At 39.0% G+C, this 8,231-nt stretch overlaps 1 pseudogene; it reads left to right on the forward strand.

The window, feature by feature from the left end:
* Positions 1–6,043: 6,043 nt before the first annotated feature.
* On the forward strand, positions 6,044–6,854 carry LOC106982550 (high mobility group protein B1-like; annotated as a pseudogene).
* Positions 6,855–8,231: the final 1,377 nt, after the last annotated feature.

Raw genomic sequence — 8,231 nt, forward strand, 5'->3', positions numbered from 1 at the left:
TGTCACCTTTATCACAGGGCGTAGAATGGAGTGCTGTTCAATAAATATTGGTTGATTAAATATAAGACACAGACGGTGAAGACTCCAATCATCAGAAACACTGGAAGAAGAGGGAACAAAACTCAGTGCCTACCCTTCAGCTGCCTCAAATACTTCAAGTGCTCTCTAGAAGTCTGAAAACATGTGGTTGCAGAGTTACACATACTAATCTACCCCCTACAAACTTTCTGTTGCTATAACCCCAGCCAGTAGCTCACTGGGGATGTTTTAGTAATATAAAGAGACATAACCAGATTGAAGAAACCAAATTCTGACCTAGATAACTTGTGGTTCTGGAAAATTACTGGCAAATTAACCCAAAATTATGAGAAACCCTTCTTAAATGAGAGTAGAAAGAAAAGGTATTCTATGAAGAAAGAAAATATTGGGAGGGAAGAACCAGAGACAAAGCCAAAAAAGGAAAGTAGTCTTTTTGTTCAGGAAGTAGGAAGAAGTTCATGCTGTCTGGAATTCATTACAGAAAGTGACAGAGACTGAGGTGGGAATCATAGAGCTGAATGATAGATGAAGAAGTTAGTTGTAAAAAAAATTAGCATTAAAATATTGTAAACCTTCATTCAAGTTAATAATGACATTTATCTACAAATCAGTTAGCTTCTTTTATTTTTTTTAAGTTAATTCATTCTTGAGAGACAAGAGAGACAGAGCATGAGTGGGGGAGGGGCAGAGAGCGAGAGGGAGACACAGAATCTGAAGCAGGCTACAGGCTCTAAGCAGTCAGCACAGATCCCAACACGGAGCTTGAGCCACAAACTGTGAGATCATGACCTGAGATGAAGTTAAAGGCTTAACTGACTGAGCCAACCAGGCGCCCCCAATTAGTTACCTTTTAATGTTTATTCTGTTTTCCTAAAGATACTTTTCCATCAAAATCATTACATTTATGTTTCCTGAATCACTCTCTCTAATCTAACATACTCCCAAAGGCTGAGTTATCTTCTCAGCACATTAGGCTTAGATACCATCTTACTTAATTGTCACTTAATGCAATAAGTTAAGTATATTAATAAGCTGATAATTTGGGGGGCACCTGGGTGGCTCAGTCAGTTAAGCGTCCGACTTTGGCTCAGGTCATGATCTCATGGCTTGTGAGTTCGAGCCCCGCGTCGGGCTCTGTGCTGACAGCTCAGAGCCTAGAGCCTGCTTCGGATTCTGTGTCTCCCTCTCCCTCTGCCTTTCCCCAGCTTGTGCTCTCTGTCTCTCTCTCTCCCTCAATAATAAATAAATAAACTTAAAAATCATTTAAAAAATAAACTGGTAATTTGGGATATGATAAAGGCAAAGGCTTGCCATGATATCTGAGCAATAAAAATCAATATATAATAATCTGTTGTGAATTCTGTTGGAAGACAAATGTTTGCAAAACAATTCTACACCCTTCTAAGAATGTAAAACACAGAGGCTTACACTGAAAATTTCCAACATCTTGTCCATATGGTTGCATCCAATAAGATACAGAGCATTCATTTGATCTCCATCATAGCTATTGCCACAGTCTAGGATTATTTTGCTTTATTTATTTATACACTGTCTCCCTACCTAGAATAATAACTCCCTGAGAGCAGAAATTCTATTTCGTTTGTTCTCCTCATTTTTTTATTTTTTATTTTATTTTTTTTTAATGTTTATTTATTTTTGACAGAGAGAGAAAGAGAGACAGAGCATGAGCAGGGGAGGGGCAGCGAGAGAGGGAGACACAAACTCTGAAACAGGCTCCAGATTCTGAGCTGTCAGCACAGAGCCCAACGCAGGGCCCGAACTCACAGACCGCGAGATCATGACCTGAGCTGAAGTCGGAAGCTCAACCGACCGAGCCACCCAGGCACCCCTGTTCTCCCCATTTTATCTCTAGCACCTACCTCAGCACCTCTCTCACAACTGACACTCAATTATTAACTGGGGGTAAGAATAAGTGAATGATGAATAATTATGAACTGAAAAAAAAAAAGTCATTTTGGAAGACTTTAATTATATTGTTAGCCAACCTTAGAGATACTGACAAAACTGAGTTGGAGCCATTGGAACCCAGGTTCTTAATTCTTGACAAGTAGAATGGTAAAAACAAACAAAAAAATCTGTTTACTACTCAAATATTTTTGTGCCTTCATCAAAATATCATCTCCATCAGCAGTTAGACTTGAGGAAAAGGAGAACAGATGGTAGACTAACCCATTTTATGACTTAGGGTTCTTTGATGGCAATTGACAGGAACCCAGTAGCTAATTTAAGCAAAGGAGAATTAGGTTACCAAAACAAAAGTGAAGCAAAACAAGAAGAAACAAAAAACAACCACAAAGCCAAAAATCCCTACTGGGATTTTCATTAGAATCCACTGAATATATAGGCCAATTTGAGGAAAGCCATCATATCAACTATCTTGAAACTCTTATAAAAATTTATCTCTTCATTAAGGAATCTTCTATATTTCAACAAATTTTTATATTTTTCTTTGTAAAAGTATTACATGTTTTCTGTTAGATTTATTTCTAGATTTCTCTACATAAACATACACATAGATACACACAAGTGTGTCGATATTTAAGTAATATTATTTAAAAATTATATATTCTAGTAGTTATTTGCTATATACACGATAATTAAACAATATACACTGAATTTATATGCTGTATCAGCAAGCCAGAGATGTGCTACAAACCTCCTCAAAACTCAATGGCTGTGTTCTTGTGCCTCTTTTATGAGAACAGAAGGTATTTACAATCTTCCATGTCCATGGTGTGTGATCTCTTTGGTCCATTACCTGTCCAGAGTATGAATCTCAGTAGTTGGTAGGTGAATTTGACTCTTGAGGTAAGTCACAATACTCAGTCCTAAGCCTTGTTCCCAGAGAAATAGCAATGTGGAAGATTGTATTTTCTGGAAAAAAAAAATCTCCCATTCTTCATTCTCTTCTACAGTGTGACCTTGCAAATAATTTATCAAGAGGTGGCATTTATTTCCCTTCCCCTTGAATTTGAGTGGACCCATGACCGCATTGATGAATAGACTATAGCAGCAATGACATTCTATGACTTCTGAGGCTAGACCATAAAAGATGATGTGGCCTCTGCCTTGTTCACTGAGACATTCACATTTAAAGCTCTGAACCATCCTATAAGAAGTCCAACTACTCAAAGGCCTCCATAATGTGAAGAAGTCAACCCCCATGAAAAGACTGAATACAGAAGCTTCACTTAGCATACCCAGCCAAGCTTCTGCCCAACAACCAGCACCAACATCAGGACACGAGTAAAGAAGCCATCTTTGAAAATGGATTCTGTAGCTCTCAGCCATGTAAGTTTTCCCAGCTGAAATCCCAGACATCACAAAGCAAAGAAATATCTAGTATGTCCTTATTGAATTGCCAAACCAAAGAATTTGGGGCATAATAAACAGCTGTTATTTTAAACCACTAAGTTTGGAATGGATCACTACACAGCAATTGTAAATGGAACAGAGGTTTAACCAAATTTTTCTGAGACCTCCAGGGACTGGGGTCTAGAGTCTTATTTCTAAATTCTGCTGCAAAGTGGATCATGTCAGAGCAAGGCCAGAGAATGCTAGTATCTAAATCCCAGCCTACTAGTTCCAGGCTGAGAGCCTACTCATTTGCTCTCAGGATGATGCATATTCAGAATCAGCGTTTGCCCACTTGGGGTGAGTTGTTTCTTGAGTCTATATTTTTCCAATCAAGGCCATAAAACCTTTCCAGCCACTTTGGAGTGAAGGATCAAGGGGCGCCTGGGTGGCTCAGTTGGTTAAGCATTCGACTTTGGCTCAGGTCACGATCTCACAGTTCATGAGTTCGAGCCCCACTTCGGGCTCTGTGCTGACAGTCTGCTTCCAATTCTGTGTCTCCTTCTCTCTCTGCCCCCACTTGTGTGCTCTCTCTCTCTCTCTCTCTCAAAAATAAACATCAAAAAATTAAAAGAGAGAGAGAGAGAGAGAGAGCCTACAGAAAAGACAGCCATGCCCGCTGCATCTCTGAGCAACTGACACAGCCAAACTTCAGACGGAGCCTGGTTCAGTTACTTTTGCTTCACTTCGTGTTTTCTGAAAGTATGCTCTGCTCAGTTGCTTTTGTAGTTTTCTTTTTTCACTGGACTACTTGAGGGGGAAAAAAACCTATAAAGGGGTTGAGGGAGCAGCCGTTAAAAATACCAATTGCGTCAAATAATTCATTGCTCCCCAAAATACAATTTAGCTGACAGAAACTGAAATGAAGTCAAACTTTGTATGGTCTTCCATGTTCTTACGTGCACTGCTCCTTTTGGGTCCCTAAAGCAACATTTCTCTAAGTCTTCTTTGACTGCAACAGGGAGAAAAACATCCATGAGCCTGTGTTATACTTTCCTCTTTCAAAGTAATTGTTTAGAATATCACCCCAGTAAATTCAGAAGGTATTCTTTAAAGTGTTATTTCTTACTTCCAACATGAGTAACTCACACAACTATAAAAGCCCAGCTCCCCATAAAAGATGACTATGTGCTAACAGACATTATTTGATTGTAAAACTCTGAAGTTGCTGAGTGGGTTGCAGAAGGATGCCAAAAGGATCCTTTGAGGGAAAATGACTTTTCCATCTTTTCCTGAAATTGCTTGTTTTCACTTTGGAAGGAAGATGCAAGTGTCTCAGCTTCACAGTTTGAGGGACTTTACCTTAGAGGCAAGAATTCTAGCTATCAGAATCCCAGGATAGTAGCACTAATCAAAAGGCCTCTCGTTGGGAGACATAAGCATCCCCATGAAAGATAAGAGCACAAGTTCCTTGTGCATTGTGCTGACAATGATATTTGCCTCCTTCTAGAATAAGAGTCCATCTTAGGTTTTTCAGAAGTCTGCTTATTTCTAGAAATAAAATCCACATTACTTCTGTTAATAGGAATGTTCTGACAACTTATAACTTTGCTTTTAATGGCTTTCAAATCTCATAGAGGAATATTCTGAGGTGAGGAATTATTACTGAAAGAATCCTATTACCAGGAAACTGGGACCCTATAGAGATGGTTACTTATGTGGTAGCTAGCCTCCAAGGATATTCTCTAGCAGTCTCTTACCTGCTATTTGCACAAACCAAGCCTGCATGCTCAGACCATTGTCCCAGGAATCTGTGCTGGATTTTCCATCAATTCGACCAATTGAATAATGAGGAAGTAGACTTTTGGTAACCCCTTACTCCCTCAAGGAGCCTTGAGCTGCCATGTAAGAAATCCAAGTTACCCTGCTGGAGAGAAAGATGAGATGCCAGGTGGAGAGAAAGATCACACGCAAAGCACCAGCGTGCAAAATAACTGTTTATCAGCACTGTGTTTCATCAAATTATTGAACTTTCCCTGAACTCCAAATTCTGAGTTTATAAAAATGAGAATACCAATTTCACACACATGAAAATCAAATGAAATCATTCTCTCTTCTTTAAGTTTATTGAGTACCTACTAGGTGCAAGTCACTGAAGATACAACAGTAAATAAATTATGAACATTGCTTTATAACAGCCTACATTCTAGAAGATGCATATAAATCCCTGAGCTTAGTCTCAGACTATACTTTAAAAAGTTAATAATGATAATAATATGGTCTCAAGTTATACAGGGCACTGAGGGACTATAATAACTGTACATATAAGACATAATTCTTGGATTCTTAAATATAGAGAACAAACTGAGGGTTGCTGGAGGGTTGTTGTGGGTGGGGGGTGGGCTAAATGGGCAAGGAGCATTAAGGAGGACACTCAATGGGATGAGCACTGGGTGTTATATGTAAGGGGATGAATCACTGGATTCTACTCCTGAAATCATTACCGTGCTACTTGCTAACTAACTTGGATGTAAATTTTTTAAATATATATAAAATAAAAAAAATACTAATGTATAAAAATATTTGGTCTTGGCAATACATTGAGTTCCACAGAGACAGCCCCAGGGCAAGCAAGAGCCAGATGGGGGCACTGGGCGACTCTGTGCTTCGCTGGGGAAAATAATTAAACATGGGCAGAGGAGATCCTAAGAAGCCGAGAGGCAAAATGTCATGATATGCATTCTTTGTACAAACTTGCTGAGAAGAGAGCAAAAAGAAGCACCCAGAGGCTTCAGTCGGCTTCTCGGAGTTTTCTAAGGAGTGCTCAGAGAGGTGGAAGACCATGTCTGCCAAAAAGACAGGAAAATTTGAAGACATGGCAAAGGTAGACAAGGCCTGTTATGAAAGAGAAATGAAAACTTATATCCCTGCTAAAGGGGAAACAAAAAAGAAGTTCAAGGACCCCAACGCACCCAAGATGCCTCCTTTGGCCCTTTTCTTGTTCTGTTCTGTTCTGAGGATCACCCAAAAATCAAAGGGGTGCATCCCAGCCTGTCCATTGGTGATGTTGCAAAGAAACTAGGAAGAGACATGTGGTATCACAGCCATGCATATGACACGCAGTCCCATGAAAAGAAGGCTGCGGAGCCGAAGGACAGACAGGAAAAGGATGTTGTTCCATACCAAGGAAAGGAAAGCCTCACGTGGCCAAAAAAAAAAAAAGAAGGAGTCATCATGGCTGAAAATAGCAAGAAAAAGAAGGAAGAGGAGGAAGATGAAGTGGAGGAGGAAGAGGAGGAAGATGAAGATAAAAATGATGAATAAGTTGCTTCTAGAGCAATTGTTTTTCTTGTCCATAAAACATTTACCCCCCTGCACACAACTTGCTCCTTTCAAAGAAAAAAAAAATGAAATGTAAGAGTGTGTAAAAAATTAAATAAATAAATAACTCTTGTCTTTAAGGAATTATTAATCTAAAATCTGGGATTATGATGCCTCCCGCTTTGGTCTTCTTCTTCTAGTTAAAAATCTAGGACAACACAAAAAATAATAAGAATAGTGACTGCATATTATTATGTTCTAAACCCTACAAATACTGCCCAAGAAATTTAAAAACTGGAAAATGAAGTATGGGGTAGTCTTTCAATGCTTGACGGAGGTAAGAACAAGACAAGTTTTAGCAGGACTGTGGGTTTTGCAGAGGTAGGGATTATGGGAAGGTGATATTCTTAGATGGGAAACAACTTAAGCAAAGTCATGACTAGAAGAGTGTTGTCAATAGAACTTTCTGCCCAGTGTTATATATGTGCTATATATGTGTGTAATATACTAGCCCCTAGCCACATGTGACTATGGCACAGTTGACATGTGGTCAGTGTGACTGAGGAACTGAATTTTTAATTTATTTCATTTAAATTAATTTTAATTTAAACAACCACTTGTGGCTAGTGGTTACCATATTGTATGGCATATGCTCAAAGGACTTGGGGAAAACCAGCCATGACTTTTTCTGTTACTGTGAGTGATGTCAACCAAGCTCACCTGAGATATTAAGATCATTTGCCTCCCACTGCTTCACCCTAACGATCCACTCCAAAGTATAAAACAGACTGCCAAAAATAAATCTTTCCCTGCAACATAAGTCCCAAGCAACCTCATGAGCTGCCAAAGTTTATTTCTATTCTCACATCTGCACCTTGGGTTTATCTCAACCAATGGTTTCTCCCTTCAAAGGAGTGCTGTTTCCTATAAAATCCTGAGAAGAATGAAAATATTTAAGAGATAACCTAACAGGGGTATCTGGGTGGCTCAGTCAGTTAAATGTCCGAGTTCAGCTCAGGTCATGATCTCCCGGCTCATGGGTTTGAGTCTTGCGATGGGCTCTGTGCTGACAGCTCAGAGCCTGGAGCCTGCTTCAGATTCTGTCTTCCTGCCCCTCTTGAATTCGTGTGCTCTCTCTCTCTCTTTCTCTCTCTCTCTCTCTCTCAAAAATAAATATTAAAAAAGGAAGAAGAAAGAAAAGAAAAGAGAAAAGAAAAGAAAAGAGAAGAGAAAAGAAAAGAAAAAAAGAAAAGAAAAAAGAAACAAACTAAAAACATCCAGGAATGAAGAAAACAATTGAAAGCTTTTAGTATGTATCAGTTTCCTTGGTTACAGGTAATAAAGGAAAGGGGGAGGAGCAGAAACATTTGAAACACAGATAGTTTCAATAAAAAATCAAACCAGATAAAGGATTTAAAGCTCAGAGTAACATTTAGGCCACTCGCAAAGCAGAGTGAGAAAATGAGGCAATTACCCTGATGGTCCAAAGCAAAAATGAAATCTTTCACCTGGAAACAGCCAGATAATTCCAAGTGAAAGCATTTTTTGGTTATTAT

This window comes from Acinonyx jubatus, chromosome C2, assembly GCF_027475565.1.
Source record: "Acinonyx jubatus isolate Ajub_Pintada_27869175 chromosome C2, VMU_Ajub_asm_v1.0, whole genome shotgun sequence".
Classification (NCBI taxonomy): domain Eukaryota; kingdom Metazoa; phylum Chordata; class Mammalia; order Carnivora; family Felidae; genus Acinonyx; species Acinonyx jubatus.